We start from the raw sequence: 17,846 nt of genomic DNA on the forward strand, positions 1-17,846 counted from the left end.
TAAATGTGAAATGCACATTTAACATGCTCTAATTATGTAGGATCATGAACCATTATTATATTGATCACGGAAGTATGTGCAGGTTAAAACCAGCAATTGAGTGATGGTAACTAAACCACACATGAAAGAGGAAGATTAGTGCCGAACATGATTACCACTCGTTATTACCTATTAATGTGCAGAACTTTCTAAATTAGGTTGATGGTGTTCTGGATCAATATTTATCCCTGATCTTTAGTGCTGAGCTTTAAATATTGTCTCTGGGCTCCTCCTTATGTGGAATGATATGGCAAATCTAATACTGAATGAACGAGGAGCAGACTTGTAAAGCTATGTCATGACGCATCACTGACCTGGGAAAAGTATCTTGATGAATCTTGAGTCAAAGATTCACTACTTAAAATGAATAGGTTTTGTAGTCCCAAAGTATGAAGATTCAGATTTCTCATGCCATGTGTTGGAAAATGGGTTATTGGTAGGGCAGGTAGGTACCTACACCTAGCAACAAGCCACTAACCTCCACAAAGGTACAGTTAGGTCTCAGTAAATTAATCCCAGCTCAACCCTTGGTAGCTTGGCAACGAGCGTCAAGGCTTGACTTAGAAGACAAAGTGTAAAGCATTCAAATATCACAAAACAGTAATTAAATAAAACACAGGAAACAGTTTAAAAATCCAAAACCAATTTATAAAAATAGTTTATATTTTTATCTTTAAAATGACACAAAAACGATTAAAATCGGTTCAGGGGAACCGGAGATATGAATTTTTAAAGAATTATTACTTTTCTAGCGCTTAGAAACAAAAAGCGCCAATCGGGTCATCTGGTTGCACCTCGACCGGGGCAAAGTCAAACTTTCAGGCCGACCGCGATGGAGCCCTGCTCGGCTACAGGTCGCGGGAGGCCTCGGTTAAAAAGTTACCTTCTGACTTAGTCTTTATTTTGAAGTTTTTCTTCACCGGGACGAACCTGCCAGTTGAATCCGACCTCCTGGAGCCCTTGTCCGGATACGCGATGTGGGTTTCCTCGGTGGAGACTTTTACCTTCGGACTTAGTCGTTTTTTCGAGATGAAAATCCTTCAACCGGGGTAAACCTGGATCTTGATCCAACGTCCATGGAGCCCTTCACGGATACGATGGCTGGGAGGTCCCGGTCAACTTTTTACGTTCGGACTTAGTCTCTTTTTTGGATGTTTTTCTTTACCGGGACGAACCACGAAGTCAGGCCGGGTCGCGGTTGAGGCAAGCCGGCTAGAATTTCCGCGGCGGGTCGGTCCCTCTCTGGAGCTTTTTTCCACAAATTCTCAAATCTTTTCCAAACTTCTGGGGCTTTACCCAGATGTTCTTTTAAGGTTCTTTTGGGGTCCACAGCTCACCCCAAGGGTCCAGAAGTTCTGTGATGGTCCTTGGGGGGTGCGGACTTCAACTCCCAGAATGCACCTGGCGCAAACTCCTTTTTGGCCACTGGACAGTGGTCAGCTGGTCGCTTTCTTCAGGAGTTGGTGCAGGGGACTCTGGTTTAGCAATTGTTCACCTGTAGCAAACAGGGAGTCCCTCCTTGAACCAGTTGAAGCCAGGCAAAGTCCTTCTTGTGGTGAAGCCCAAGTGTGCAGTTGGTGCAGTCCTTCTGAGTGCAGGGTCCAGGTGCAGGCCAGGGGTCCAGCAGGGCAGTCCTTCTTCTTCTTTAGTTCCTTTCTTGTTGAATTCTGGAGGGGATCTGAGGTGTGGAGGCAGGTCTGCCAGTTTTATCCTTGCTCCTGGGTGAAAAGCAGGGGGGCCCTGGTTCTCCAATCAGGGACAGGGTCGTCCCCCTGTGATGACCACTTCCTGGGAAGTGTGGCAAAAATCCATCCCAGAAGGCAACAGTCTCTAAAAATCCAACATGGATGAATCTGATTTTTGGAGGTTACATCTGGCTGAGCCCACCCACTGGTGTGGCTAAAAATCATAAACACACCCCTCTCCTGCCCTCTCCTAATCTAATCAAGGGGGCACCTAGCTGTCTGGGGTTGCAGGATGTGGGGGTGTTGCTGGGTGCTGCAAATGTCCTTCTCTGCCTTTGAAGACCAGTTTGGCAGCCCTCCCCCTTCCTGCCTCACCATCTGCTGAGGGGAGATTCTCTCCCCCAAGCACATTCCTTTGTGTGAAGTCAGGCCACTTCACACCTCATCAAGGCAGCCTGGCAGAAGCTGCTGCAGGCTGGCCAATCAGAGCACAGCAGCAAAAACAATGCAGAGCTGAAATTGGCAACTTTTTAGGTAAAGTCTAAACTTTTTACCTGAACAAGTTATATTAAATCCAACAACTGGAAGTTGTGGGATTTATTACAACAATTAATTTGATACCAAATTCTTGGTATGTAACATTTAAGGAGACTTTAAAATTTAAAATAAAGTCTGCCCATTCTAGCCTATGAAGGCCATTTACTTCAATGAGGGAAAAACGAATTTGGCTGTTTTTACCTCACCAGGGCTTATAAACCTATTTTTATAAAGTCCCTGCTTATAGTTACATGGCACCCAGCCCTAGGGGCACATAGGGCACACCTTAGGGGTGACTTATATGTGAAAATAAGGTAGTTTAAGACTTTGGAAGTACCTTTAATTCCAAAGTCGAATTTGCATATAACTTTAATTTAAAAGCAGCCAGCAAGGCAGGCCTGCCTTTAAAATGACACTGGGCACCTCAGCAGTGCACCTAGGTGTGCACCACCTATGCTGTGGTCCCTAAACCTACATGCCCTACCATATACTAGGGACTTATAGGTAGGTTAACTTAGCCAATTATAATTAGCCTAATTTGCATATCCATTTTACACAGAGCACAGACCCTGGGACTGGTTAGCAGTACCCAGGGCACCATCAGAGTCAGGAAAACACCAGCAAAAAGTGGAAAATGGGGGCAAAACGTTATGGGGCCTCTGCAATCAGCCCTGTTTTCTCACACCATGAACTAAAATAACTCATCCAAGTGAGTCTGTACTGGTTAAACTATGACCATCGGGATAGTATGCTGGCTTTGGCCCCAAGTGGGTATGATAACCACACTCTTCACAGACATGGGAAACGTATTGACCACAATGTAAAAACCCTTTACTTTAAAATAAGGGTATCTGTTTTTTTTTTTACCCGAGTCTTTACAAATGCATTATCATATCAGAGTTCAGCTCATAATTGCACTTTTTGAGGAAAGCGGTTTATAATATCGTATGGTTGTGAGTCCTTACCGTGTAATAACCTCACTACCTGCACTGGGGACAGTCAGATTTGTTTGAAAAACCTTAGCTGAACCGTAAGTAGCTGGGGCTCTGAGCAGTCTGCTTTTCTCAAAGGAAAAATATTCGAATGAAGTGGGACACAATGAAATTAATCCAATTTATAAAAATCTTTAAAATTACACCTCAATGGCAAAAAATCCAGCAGAGTGTTCTGGAGATATGAATTTTTAAAGGAACAATAAATCACTGCCTTTTCATCCAATGCAATAAATTATTGTAATGGACTGCGCTTGTGGTCAAACTTTACAAACTTTGGAAACTTTCATAAATTTTGAATTACTATGAGGCTAAGAAGGGCAGTTACCTTGCAGTCAAAGCAGTCTCCAGTCCAGCTTCAGGGTCACTGGACGAACCTCAATAGACTATAGTGGAGTTGTCCTGATATAAGTGATGCAGGTTGCTGAAGATGTAAAATGACGATACTGAGCATACTGATCCAGAGACAGGGGTCATCCTGGGGTGACCCCATGGTCTATAAACGAGTGGGGCTACTTTTGTCACAGGAGTTGATGTCCCTCGAAGTCCAGTCAGAAATCAGTTGCCACTGTTCTACAGGTCTTCGGTTACAGCGAAACCCGTGAGTCCTTTTTTTAACTGATGACAAATTCCATCTTGGGTGACCGAACTGCACTCCGACGACTCTACCGGGTCCAGCAGATTCAGGTGGAACTTTTTAGGATCAGTTCTGGGACTCTCGGGATGCATGTTGTTGGTCAGATGTTCTTGGCACCAACTGACCAAGGCAGGTTTCCTTAGCTTTTGTAGCCCTGTTGCTGTAACAGGAAGTCCGCTAACTGACTCTTGTAGCCCTCTCTATTTCAGATTGCACTATTCTGCCCACTCTCAACATGGCAGAACTCTTCTCTTGGGGTGGGTTGCTCCGTAGCCCACTGCAGAGGTGTGGCTACCTGGGGGTACACACCCACATGAAAAAACAGTTTAGCAGCAGCTTCTCCCTCCTTGTCCATGATGCAGCCTGTCTAGAAGAACAACAAACACCCCCTCTTGTGTGTGTCCACCATTTGTTGCTCAAAGATGGCTTCTTCTTTGAAGCTTGCCTTTTGGGCTCACTCTCCAATTCGCCTTCCTGCCAGGGAAAAGTCACCTCTCAAAATGACAGGCCCTTTGGATACCTTTCTGAGAGTTAGTCACATCTCCCCCTAGGAGGACAGAAGGCTTTCTTGTGGTCAGCAACGTTTAACAGTCACTGAAAAACTTTGGTTAATAGAATGGCTACTTACTAAAATTGCCACTTGTGCTAATGTTACATTAAATTCGACTTGACCATCAAGTCAGGTAAAACATACAATTATTTTAATCCTCAATGTATTCTATTTAGTACTCCCATTCAGAAGGCAGCACTGTTGGTTGTTAGCATGTAATTATGTGCTCACCAGTGGGGTTACTAGCCTTTCCAAAGTAAAAATGACAATGCAGGGTTTTTACTGTCAGGACATTTAATGTTAAGAAACACATATCCAACTTTTTAATACAGTGCACCCTTTCTTTATAGTTCATTAGCTCTGCCTCAGGGGTGGCTTATTAAAAAGGAATGTTTAGGCTTTGCCATTGCTTTAAATGGCAAAGTCGATTTAGCAGTTGAAAACTACACTGCCTGCCAGCAATGGCAGGGTAGGAGCCATACTTTCTTTTGTCACACTTTTGGTGGCACGATAAGTGCTGCAGTTGAGAAGAGGCACTTTAACTTACAGGCTTTGGGTACCTCTGGTACCCCATACTAGGATCTTAAAAGTATGTTAACCTATGCCAACTGTGGGTTTACCAATTAGAACATTTAAGGGTCAGCACACTAGTACTGAGATGTGTTCAGCAGGATCTATCCAAACATTTAGGGTGACCATGCAAAAAAGGCATTTACTTACAAACTTTAAGTTGCTGGTTTTCTTCTTGAACTCTGACAAACCTCTGACTATATCTGTTGCCCTTTTTCTGAGACATTCAATGCAGGAGAGAGTGAACTAGACATTTGATGAATGAGTGGTTGGCAAGTAGGAATGGTGTGAATGTGCTACATAGTGAAGAGGACTGTCTATGGGAACCATGTAGTCTCAGGACAGTCAGTGGTATGTGTGTCATTTATGGTTGCCATTAAGATCCGATGATTGTTCTGTTCATGAAGCTTTTCTGATTGCTATGATATGACAAGGCTGTGGTGTGGGTGAGCTCATTGGGCCAATTAGTTTGGAAGTGGTATAGGGGGGTATCATGGTGTGAGACAACAGCCCTCTAAGTCTCCAAAGATACAGGAGCAGAATAATTGGTTACCACGTACTTGGACTCTTATTTGAGGACAAGATACCTTAAGGCCTGTTTCTTCTTGGTTTTCTCTGCAAAATCTATGAAAATGCTTACATATGGTTGTTTGGTAAGTTAATGTTAGAATTCAGAAGGACACGTCTCAGGACAACTTACAGATGATAGCCCAAGTTTTCGCACCCTTCCCCTAAAGGAAGGTGCTGGCAGAATTCAGCACAGTAGCCCTCTAGGGATTTTGAAAGGTTCCAGTTGACCTTCATAAATTCTGCCATAGCTCAATGTTTGAATTGCTGCAGGAGAACATGCAACAAAACAAGAAGTTAATATTGTGCCTATATTTTATTAATGCACTTATGGTGCTGTGGAAAGACACAGCATCACAACACGTCACATTGTTGTTAACCCCTTCGCTGACAGGCCTTTTCCCCCTCAGGTGCCAGGCCTTTTTTGGCTATTTGGAGCAGTTCGCACTTAGGCCCTTATAACTTTTTGTCCACATAAGCTACCCACGTCAAATATGTGTCCTTTTTTTCCAACATTCTAGGGATTCTAGAGGTACCCAGAGTTTGTGGGTTCCCCTGAAGGAGACCAAGAAATTAGCCAAAATACAGCAGCAAATTCGTTTTTTTCAAATAAATTGGACAAAAGGTCTGCAGAAGAAGGCTTGTGGTAGTTTTTTCGTTGTTGTTTAATGCTTGTTGAGGTACATCCTAATTGGCAGTGAGAGGTCATGAGAACTGCCCAGGAGTCCTCATGGTCTACTGTGCAGGACTGGCCACATGGAGTGTGTAGGGTGCTCGGTTCTGGTTGCAGACATAGTAAGTCTACAGGGAAGCCATTTTAAATACATGTGCTGGACACTGGTCACTGTGTGTTCCCCAGCTACATGATGACTTCTGTGAACCTTGGATTGTTTGGTATCAAACATCTTATAATAATAAACCCTGACTGATTCCAGTGATGGATTTCTTAATACATACACCCAGAGGGAGCCTTAGAGGTGTCCCCTGAAAAGCCTAGCAACTGCTGGTAAGCTCACTGACCGGTTCTTGCCAGCCTGCCTCCAACAGACAAGAATCTGACCTCCCAGATAGAGAGCCTCTGCTGTCAGGAGGTCAGAAACAAAAGCCTGTCTGGGCTGGGGTGTTGACCCCATGCCCCCCCCCCACAGGATGACCTGCATTCCAAGGCAGGAGCTTCAAAAAGCCCACCTTGTTTGATATGCAGAACTGGTCTTCCTCAAGAGGAAGATGACAACCCCCCGCCTCAGGGCTCATCTTACACCTGGACAGGTGGGAAAATTAGCTATGCAGGAGGCATGTCACACTTCCAGATTGGGAACACCCCTAGGGTGGCCAGCTGTGGACAGAATGATGCCCACTCCCCACAGAAAAATGTCATCTAGAGGGGTCTAGTGACCCCAAGGGTACGTAGCTCATTAGCTACTACCTTCACTCCCCTTAACGCCCCCTAAACTGAGTATGTAGAGGACCCCCTGATAACATGTCCTCAGATCTTTGCGGGACACAAAAGGAGAAGAAGATGAGAAGCCTGCTGAACCCAAGAACCGAGGATCATGACTGATTTGACGGCAACCCTGCTGGCCTGCCTGCTGCACCCGACCCTCAAAGAGCAACTGACCTGCCCTGCCACTGCATCCTCCAAAAAACCGGGAGAGCAGCCAGTGCTCTGCAAATCACCAAGAGGAACTCTCTTTGAGTGGAGGAGCTGCTCCCCTGCATGCGCAGGCACCTAAGAAAGAACTGAGAGGATCAGGACTTCCCAAAAAAAACAACAAGGGACATCACCACTACACCTGAGCCACCCAGCCCGTGTTTAAGTGGGCCAACGGTGACAGTGTGGTCCTCAGTCCCTCCAGAAGAGAAGCCCACACTGTGCTCGCCCACTGTGAACTTCATGACCGATTCTCATTGACTTGAATGGGTCACCCGATGCCGTAACACACCTCTGAACCCGGATGCACCAGAACTCCCCGAGGTGACCTGTTCGTGTGGCCTGGGACCTTGCCCCGAAACTCCCTTAAGTCTAGGGAATTGGTCCCAGAAGTTGTTGTACTCCACATGGATTGCCATCTTTGTTTTCCTCTTTAGAATTCCATTGCAGCTTCCTGAAAGATGCACTCTGTCTACTTTTGACAACTATAAAAATTCATAACTCGAAAAGTACTTACCTGATCCTGATGATCTTGGTATCTAAATTTACATAAAAGTATGGGTTATTTTTTATAAATTGGTGTCAAATTTCTTTATTGAGTGTGTTTCTCACTGCATGAGTGTGCACCTTACATGCTTTGCACTACCCTCTGATATGCCTAACTGCTCGACCATACTACCCAAAAAGAGAGCATTTGGGATGTAATTTTGCATCTCTGATACCTCTGGGGATTGCTTGGACTCTTTGCTCAGTGTACCTCATTATAGTCCACTAGATAAAGAGCCATCTTCCTACAATGTAGCTTGACATTGTCAACTGAAATGAAACTGTTTTCTGTAGAACCAGGCAGCAGTGGTAAGATGACAGTTCTGGTACCGTGTATTCCCAGGGCTCGAACCGATGCCCTATATGATGGGCCATATTCCTTTTTCACAGCGATTTTATTTTCTCTTACTAGAACCCCAACTTTTGGAATTCAGCCAGATGCTGTTGTTGGCAAATCCCTTATTCCCAAGGTGGTGGCATGTGCAGATGAGTTTTCATCCCGGAACTGTTGTAAGTCTTGCAAGACAGTGACACGTTCATTTATGTCAAAAGGTGTTTCTATCTCCACTGCACCAGAACCATCAAGATCTGGGACTTACTTAGGTATTCTGAGCAGTACCTTGTTTGGGGCACACCCTCCCAAAGACCTTCTGGGCAAATTATTTAGTGCTCTCTGGACTCCATACTTGTGGTGCAGCCAGCTGCGACCTGTACCTAATACTCTTGCTGTTACGGATTACTTTAAGTTTTAGTGATCCTCTCCACAATCGTGTTTCCTTCAGGATGATAGGGAGAGGAGAAATGTAGTTGAACACCCATCGTCGCCATAGTGTCCCTGAATGTCCTGGAGGCAAAAGCATGCCCTTGAGCTTAGTGAAATGCTGCAACAGCAGATGTCCAGATGAAGACTGGCAAATCTTAAACAACAGTTTGATCATCAGCCAATCGTTGTGGTCATACCCATAGCAATCTGGAGCATGAGTCCACAGTGACTAAGATGTATTTGTATGCACAGCCAGGTTGTAAGGGTGGTCTAGGTACACACATTGAAGAGGTTTGTTAGAGAGGTGTCTGCGGTGGACCCTTTAATTTGCTGACAGATGTCACAGCAAAGGACATATGGTTTGGTCTGTTTGGTTCGACATGACCACCAGTAGCATTTTTGAAGTAATGAAATAGTAGCCACCACATCTGCATAGGTGGAAGCAAGCCCCTCATGCACTGCTTTTATGAGATCTAGTCTCCAGTCTTGTTTGGGGATCACACGATGACCCACCCCTGGTATTGTTCCGAATGCAATGTTTTTGGGCACTTAAGTAGTATGAATATTTGGCAGGATATGCCTTTGGTAAGGGCTTGCTGTTAGCTGAAGCCTTCACAGCAGCCAGTGTTTCATCATCCAACCTCGTAGGAGAACAAGTAATCGCAGTAACAGAAGGCGTGGCTACTGCTGATTTGGCTACCTCATCGCCGAAGTGTTTCCTACAACTTGTACTCTGACACGTTGGTTACCAAATGTGTGGACTACATGGGCCTTTGGTAACTGTCTTTAAGATCTGCTACTTTTCACCACAAGAATTTGTGTTTGATGGTATTCCCTTTTGAACCTCTGAACCCACTTCTAGCACCAATAATATAGATATTCATTGAAGGACTGGATACGGTCATGCAAATCACACACAATCAATGTAGAAAGTTCATGGTCCGTGTGTTCCAGTGCCAAAATTAGAGCCTTGAGCTCTGCAAGTTGTGCAGTGCTGTCCCTTAGGGTCTGCATGTTGGTATTTTGAGGAAATAATTTACTGTCCTTAATTACCCTTCTCACTGATGCGCAAGGGAAGGAGTAGTGCTGTTTGGTACTTACATCTGGTTGTTCTGAACCATCAGTGTAAATTATTATCTGCGATTCATCAAGAGGCAAAATGTTTGTAGGCTTTGGGTATTCAAGTTCATATTGAGGAAATTATTGTGTCTGAAGTTTTGGATCAAAGGCATACTCTACATCAGTGGCCTTCAGAGACGTTGCCCATTGGATCCAACGTGGATGTAATGCTTTTGCATTTAGAATGCTTGCTTTTGTAACAGACTCTAGGGCTGGTATTGGGGTAACAATAATGTGTTTCCTCTGGGCCAGAGGTCTCTCTTTTATGAAAGCAATTACTCTGATGATCAAGTTTGTTTTATTATCATGTCTGTGTAAGTGTTTTGCTTCAAGCATGTCCTGTTGCAATGCTCTAAGAATGCATGTATGTTCAACTGTCCAGTGTTTGCTCGAAAAATCTGGCGTACTAAGTCATAAAGTGGTTTTATGTGTTGTGCATAGTCTGGAATATTAGTCAAGCCAAAATTGAAACAGACCAACAGTGATTTTAGCTTTTTGATTTCATAGGAGGTTGTAATCAGGGGCGTAGCTTAGTCAATATGATTGAGGGAGTGTTAACTTCAGATTTCCCGACAATCATGTTGGTATATGATGTTAAAATACATTAGACATTATACAACAAGCAGGGTGCACAAGAGGTGCTTAAGGTGCAGTGGAAAGAGAAAGGAATGTGCATTGGTAGGTGTACTAAGTGAGAGAAAGTGCATTATTTAGTAAAATAACCATCATTTTTGTTGTCTTTCCAAACTGAGAGAGGGAGAGAGTATGTGCGTTTTTGTCTGTGTGTAAATAATTCCTGGCACAATCCAACAGACACCTCACCATACCCGACTGAGGGCACCTTCACCCAATTATTTCTCACAAAATACATTTATCAGGGGGAGTGTAACACCCCACACACTGATACTACACCCCTGGTTGTAATTTTGCACACTTTTCTACAAAGTGGGGTGCCAGACTCTTTCCCTCATCTTATAACTCATATCTCAAAAATTGGACTCTGAGAAAAGCACTTTTAGTTTTCTTGAAATTAAATTTATAGCCCAATTCAGCAAATCCAACAGCAATGCAGTTCACCCAATTTAGGCACGTCATGAGGTCATCATCTGTAAGGTAGATTTCATCTACATAAGACAACGCCTCTTGGTCAGTATCATGTAATATAATGTTACACGGGTTGAGAACAATCCTCAACTGTTCCTATACCCCTGTGGGAGCCAAGCTGACTGAAGGCACTCTAATCCCGACTTTCAGGTGGCAGAAAAAAACTGTTGGAGATATCCAATGTTGTTTTGTACTTTTTGCCCACTAAATTGTTAATAAGTGCTGTACTGTATGCGTTTTGAATTGCAGATGTGCTTGTGTGACTGTTAAGGTGTAATCTAAGTCTATTCTATATGAATAGTCAGGCTTAGCTATGAGAAAGAAATGATTGTTCATTGGTGATATGCAGGGTTCTATTACTTTCTTTGTCTCAAGTTGTGAGAGTATTTCTCGAATTGTTTCGTAGCTGCATGTTTAATGGGATATTGTAGTTGAACCTCTGGTGTTAACCTGATTGATATGATATGGTAGAGGGAATCTCTATCTCACCCGACATGGTTGCGGTACAGCACTGGAGTCTCCACCAATGCCCAATTTACAGCGTAAGCTTTTTTTAGTGAATCTGGAACTAGGACCGAAAAAGATGGCACAATGACATCTTCCACTTGTGGGAGATTACGGACAAATTCAGTTGGACAGTCTTTTTCTATCATGTCGATATCATAACTAAGTGTTAATGTTCCCCAAAATAGAACTTTCATTTTGCACTTTGTTTCCCTTAATTTGTATTTTTGCTTTGTAAACCATCTTGGTTGGGAAGACGAGTCTCTCCACTGTTTCGACCTCAAGAAAGTCGTTAGCTGCTGTTACATACAGAAGCTCTTGAAGATTCTGGTGAGCTGTTGTGACCTCTGCCGTGCTGTCTAGCAGAGTCACTGCCGTCATCCTGTGCTTCCGTAAAGTTCTCAATATGTGTGGCATTTTTAGCTAAAATTGCTGCCACCTTTTTCTTTTTAAATTGGGGTTTTTCGTTGTGGACATTTCTCTTCCTTTTTATGGGAATTTTCAGATGAGCATTATGAATCTTTTCTTAGTTTCACATGCTCATTTCAATGTTCTGACCACCCTCCTCTATCACTTCATTTGTCAGGTGAGTCCTGAAAGAAACAAGATTGGTGGGTCACATTATATTGGTATCTATTGGCAGTTTTTAAAGTTTCACTATTTCTTAGATTGTAACTTTTCTCAGAGGTCTGCTATCGCGGGGATTCTCCTCTTTGTTTTGGACTGTCTTTATTTTGTTTTTGTTTATCCCAGCGTTTTTAGAACCACCTGGTGCTTGCTTGGTAGAATCTCTATTGGATTTACCTTGTAGTTGTGGTTTACCTGGTCTGGAACTTCCCGGAACTGCTGATGTAATGCCAATGCTACTGCTTCCCCTTCAAGATTACTTAACATTATTGAGGATACTGCGACAAAATTACCCATGAATTGCATTCCCAAGTCCAGTGCTGGGGCATTCCCATATTCGTTTTGAATCCTCTTTAAAACTTCCAGAAGGTTCGCAAGTGTTGGTATACTGAGTGTGGTAGTGCAGAGTGCAGAAAATACAGCACCCCATGTGGTGCAGTAGTCCACTTAGGGAACCATCCCAAATGGCAAGCACGTTGTGAGCATTCTATGTTTATCTTGGGGTTCCCTTATGGGGAAACACTGCTTCCAAAGCGCACATTTTTTGTGCTAGCCAAAATGTAATTTCTTCACATTTGGTGGGTACTTTACCCATTATTGAATGCACAGTCACAGGATTCATTCCAGCTGTAGCCACATGTGGTTGCATTGGAGCAGCCCTTGCTAGGGTGGTGTTTAAAGTCTCCATTACAAATTGTATTAAGCATCTACATATTTCTACTAAATTAGTGTTTAGGCTACGTACTTCCATTACCACCATGGTACCTGCATTAGGGTGTGGTGTATAAATAGCCGATTCGGGCCATGTAGAACTGACATTACTTAAAGGACCTTGACTAACATTTTATGTAATATGTGTTAGGGCTCCATCAAGCCAATTTTGGTGTCCTTGATAAGATAGTGGTATTTCCAAATACTTGTATGGTCTGTATTGTGCAGATGCATTTGCTATTGTGTATTGGTGAAATGTGTGTGTAGTCCCATATGCTGCTAGAAAGGTGACCCAAGAATAGAATATTTCAGTTCTGTAAGGTCTGTATGCTTCATGAGCCTCAACAACGAACGTAACTTTTTCCCCCTCATCTGTGAGGCCATGATTTTTTAAATGTGTTGTGAGGGGGAGTCTCATATTTGCTGCAATTGTTTCTCGTTAAGGGTCCACCAAATCTAAAAAATAGTTCAGAGATAGAAACACCAATTTGGGGAAATCCTTTTGTAACGTTCAAGCTTGAACAACCTACAGCGTAAAATAGGTACTACCTATCTAGCTGAAGAGGATGATCCCTAATACCGCGGACGTCTTAACACATAATGAGACAGAGATACTTGGGAGATCCTTAAAGTTAGTGCCTAACCAGTTTTGGTGGCGCAATGTTGTAGGACTCTCCTCATGAGGACAAGACTGCTCAATTTGGGTGGCAGCACCATCGCGTGTGGGGGACTGTGTCTTATCCCGCACTGTCTGATAGCTGTCGGCCTAACCCTTTCAAGCTATCAGCACCTCACCAAAACCCAAGAGTAAATGTGATTTGTGGCAGCCTAACGCGTGACACTCTAAGACTTCAGGGAAGTCGTGGTAGAACAGATCTTACCCCTTTCTCTCAGTTACACAAGTCTCACACATGCATAAGACAAACAGAAGCAGGATTTGGTTCAATAAATTTTTTTGAAGCAACTGTGTTCTATGTCAAAAACCATAAAGGGCAATTATTAGGACAATGAAACACAACACTATTATTATAGGGACCAGGAAAGTTAAACAGATAAAAGTCCCAATATTCTGTCACAATAGTGCATCTAAAATCCCTACCTTCACAACTAAATATCTACATGAGAGCAATAACAGTGTTAGCCCTAATTTGCCAATAATAGTCTCTGCAAGAAAACCCCAGCCCGATGCCTGTGCAATAGGTAGAAAGGAGGTCTGTTGGTCCACTGGCAGTCCTCTCAAGTAGATAGAGAGAGAAAACGCCAGGTTCAGCAGAACTGCAACAACATGGTACAGCATAAGTTGGCCGGCTGACTGGAATGCCCCCTTTATCTTGATTTGAGCTGCGTGTTGTATTATAATAAAACATGTTGTTCTAAGAACTGCAACAGCAGCAAACAGTGCCACAGCGGATTAAAGAGATAGGAGTTATAAAGAACAGAATACACATCATAGTAATTTCAAATAACTTTATTTTACAGCTGGTGCCATGAAGGCATACAATAACATTACATAGAAGTGCATATAAGAGAAGTTAAAAACTTTAAAAAGTAGCCATAAGTGCAAAATTTGATTATTCTTGAATCCAACATTTCCTAGTAAGTAAACATAAAGATGAGAAAACATGGTCATGAAATCATACAGAAAAAGAGGTGTTCCAAATCAAAACCAGAGCAGCAAAAGCACGATACAAGAGACAATTCAATCGAAAAGCTAAAAAGATCAGAAGGAGCGAATTGTAGTACAACACAGACTTTGACAGGCTGTTACATCATAATGTGCAGTGTACAGCGAAAAGCCCCTGGATGGAATCGCACAAGCAACTTAATGGATAGTAATGGCTTTTGTTCAATGTGCCACATTCGACCAAAACATTTGGCAACAACCAAACATACAAGGGGCGAGGATCAGATATCAAGATCCTTAAGGCAGTGCAGGGGCTGCATGTGCCTATCTGTCTACAGATGGGCATTAGCCGTGTCTGTCGTGGGTGAGCATAGGCCAGACAAGCGAATAGAACACTGGATACAGATGTGTTCACAGCATTGCAGGCTGGACAGGATATAGATTCAGTGGCCGCCCATTTATAAGTAAAGGTTTTTAGGGGTAAAGAGCCAATCCCAGACTGAAAGTAAAACTGACTGCAGTGATTTCCCAAAACTGCTTGTAAGCACTGGTACTCTTAAAGTCGAAATATTCCATTGTCAGTATAGCTTTTACAGATGTTTAAGTATCATTCAGCTCTGTCCATAGCCAATATTGTTTTTTTTAACAACTCCTTGGAGGGAATAAGGTCTTGGAGCAGAGTCTCCCAAAGCTTCATTATGCTCAAGGAAATGAGCAATTTTTTTATATTTGCAAGTCATGAGATTTTTTATGATTTCTTGCAAGGCTGCAGCATACTGGGCAGGTTCTAGGGTGGACCAAATTATCCTCTAAAACAATAATGGGCGCAACTTAGCTTTGTTCTTCATCACTTTCCTGCTCCTATCTAGTGTGAGTGGGGTGCTAGATAGAAGGTGGGCTAAGTTCATTAGAAATTTGTTTTCTGATTTCGTCAACTCTTTGATGTTAGAGAAGCCCCATAGTTCAACTCTGTAAAGGGCTGCCCGGGCATCTTTTCCTTCATAGAACTGTAGGTAAGATAGTATGAGTTTATGACAGATGCACAATGCTCTTTGAGGATGACACCTACAATTAGTCTGTGCTTTACTGTCATTTTGTCAAGGAGGGGCTTCCAAATCACCGCACCGGGCAGCTTTATACCTAAATAATTTAAGAAATCCCCTTTTCTAAAGTTGTTCCCACTAACGTGAGCTTTCCTTTGGATGATTTATGCTGGTTGAATGTTATATAGTTGGTTTTTGCTACATTGATCTCTTACCCATGGGTGAGGAAAAACTCGTCAAAGCGGTTAAGCAATATTTAGAGCCCGGTAGGGGTTTAGGAGATCAATAGAGTGTTATCCCCAAACAGAAAGATGGGGGTCTTAACCTTGACAAGAGAGGCAACATCAGTGGGGTACTGTGAAAGAAATTGCACTATGTCATTTAAATGTAGAGAAAATAGTGTGGGAGCTAAGACACAACCCTGTCGTACTCCTACGGAAATCTGGTTGGTAATTTGCCCCTGCATGCCACATCAAATTCTGGCATAGTTGCCATCATGCAAGCGAATGAGTACTGATAAAATGTCAGGGCGGGATTCCCATACCGTGAAGAACATGGCAATGTTTTGTTCGAGGAGCCAGGTCAAATGCGGATCTGAGTTTGACAAAGGCAACATACAAATTGCCTCTGGCGATGAGCACCGTCTTCCAATACAAAAATGAAAAATGAAAGACCTCGTCAATAGTGATGTTTTTTTTTTTTAAACAGTTGAAAAGGTGTTAGTATGTCGTTTTTAGTTGATCCCGGCCTGAATTATGAACAGTACTAAATGGGAAAATACCTTATGAATGCAATCTATTAGTAGTTTCCTGGCAGATTTCTATCACCCTTTTTATAGATTGGTATTACTTTAGCACCTTTCCAAGAATCTGGGATTGGAGCTCCCTTTGCCATAGCATTGGCAAAAACAAGTATGTATTTTGACCAGTTTTCCTTACCGTGGGTAAATATGTCCATTGATATGCCGTAGGGCCCAGGGGCCCTGCCACTGGTAATGACATCCATTGAAGCAGTCACATCACATAGTTCTAACACTGGCGCAAGAATTGTGGGTGTACTTATGAGAATAGGATACAGGAACTGTCAAATATGTCAGAATGTGTTCCAAGACGTTATTATGTAAGCCACTTAGTGCTATTAAGTCCATTTCTCTTTTGAGACAGATATTCATCGTGACTAAATTCACTTGTAGGTCAGAACTGATTGTGGACAGAATGTCAGGGTGAGCACCAATTCAACGCCATTTTAGTCACCATTTGTCAGTAGATAGTTCAACATCCCTACTGAGGGATGGCGGGAAAGAATCAATCGGCTACCTGGTTCAGAGTGCAAGCCTACTGAGGCTCAACGGGTTGTGGCTGCTCTCTGTTCTTTCTATAACAACCGTATCGTTGACATTAGGCCATAGTCTCAGGTCAACCAAGTTATAGTTGATGCAACTCTTAATATTGGATCCATTAAACATATAAGCTCCCTTTGTATCTGATTTGGTCCAGACATTAGTAGCCCTCACACCTAATTCTAGAGATGGAGCCCTCAGCTGCAAGGCAGCCTGGGACCACCTTTTGATGGGAGCTAAGTCCAACTGAGGTATAGCCTATTTCTCATCCTCCTCGCAGGCTAATCCTTTTTCGCTATTGTCACTATTGAGAGACTCAGAGGTAGTTTTGAAGTCTCCTGCAAGGATCAGATTAGATTGCCACTTGTTCTTTTTCAGTTAGTCCTCCAGGGATTTCTGGGCAGTCTATATCTAGGTGATGAATTCTACAATTTAGAGAGGCTCTGGATCAGATTGTTAGCTCTCTGGAGAGTCTGCCGAATGGGTTTGGTTTTGCTGGGACACAAACGTTTAAATAGCCCACCTTTGGGTGGGTGCACCACGTTTCTTGAAACAAACAGATATCATGTTTGCTGATTAACTCATTCCAGTGAGGTAGAACTATGTTTGACTTAAGTCCAGCCACATTCCATGAAACTAGGGTTACTAATTGTGACTTATACTTTGTTATGGCCTTATTAGATGGACATATCTGAGTCAGGGCAATTGGGTGGGGTAAACAGAATTGGTAGATAATGGACTTAACTGGGTGTCTGGGCTAGCATTTAGGGACAGTTGTGTCACTAAGCTCAGTGCAACAGACAGTTAGTTGTTCATCACTTGGGAATTCCTCCGGTGGGGTACTGGTAAGTTTTGTTGCAGTTGGACAAAATATTGGCAGAAGGTTCTTGGAGAGCACAGTCATTCTACTTAATGCAAGGGAGAAGAACCAAGTGCAAGTCTTGGAACGTTACAGACAGCACTGGACGACCTGTCACCTGCCCACTGGCATTTGAACTGAATGATTAAGTTAATTGGAGGACAGGACCTAATGTCAAGAATCAACCAAACTGTTGGCTATTTTCCCGTCTCAAAGAGTTAGCTCAATACCAAAAGTCTTTCAGCTTTATGGGTGTCTCTTAGCACAGAGAATCTCATCCCGAGTAACTGAATAACAACCCCTCACATGTCTTATCCAGTGGATAGTTTTATTTTTTAAAGAGTCCTCCCTTTCGTGTCCTGTGTAAGAAGGAAGCTTT

At 43.0% G+C, this 17,846-nt stretch overlaps 1 protein-coding gene across 3 annotated transcripts in view; it reads left to right on the plus strand.

Moving 5' to 3' along the window:
- Positions 1–17,846, plus strand: part of PRDM10 (PR/SET domain 10) — a 905,887-nt gene that overhangs the window by 430,422 nt on the left and 457,619 nt on the right. The gene's annotated exons all lie outside the window — the stretch shown is intronic.

The sequence above is a fragment of the Pleurodeles waltl genome, chromosome 3_1, assembly GCF_031143425.1.
Source record: "Pleurodeles waltl isolate 20211129_DDA chromosome 3_1, aPleWal1.hap1.20221129, whole genome shotgun sequence".
In the NCBI taxonomy this organism is placed as follows: domain Eukaryota; kingdom Metazoa; phylum Chordata; class Amphibia; order Caudata; family Salamandridae; genus Pleurodeles; species Pleurodeles waltl.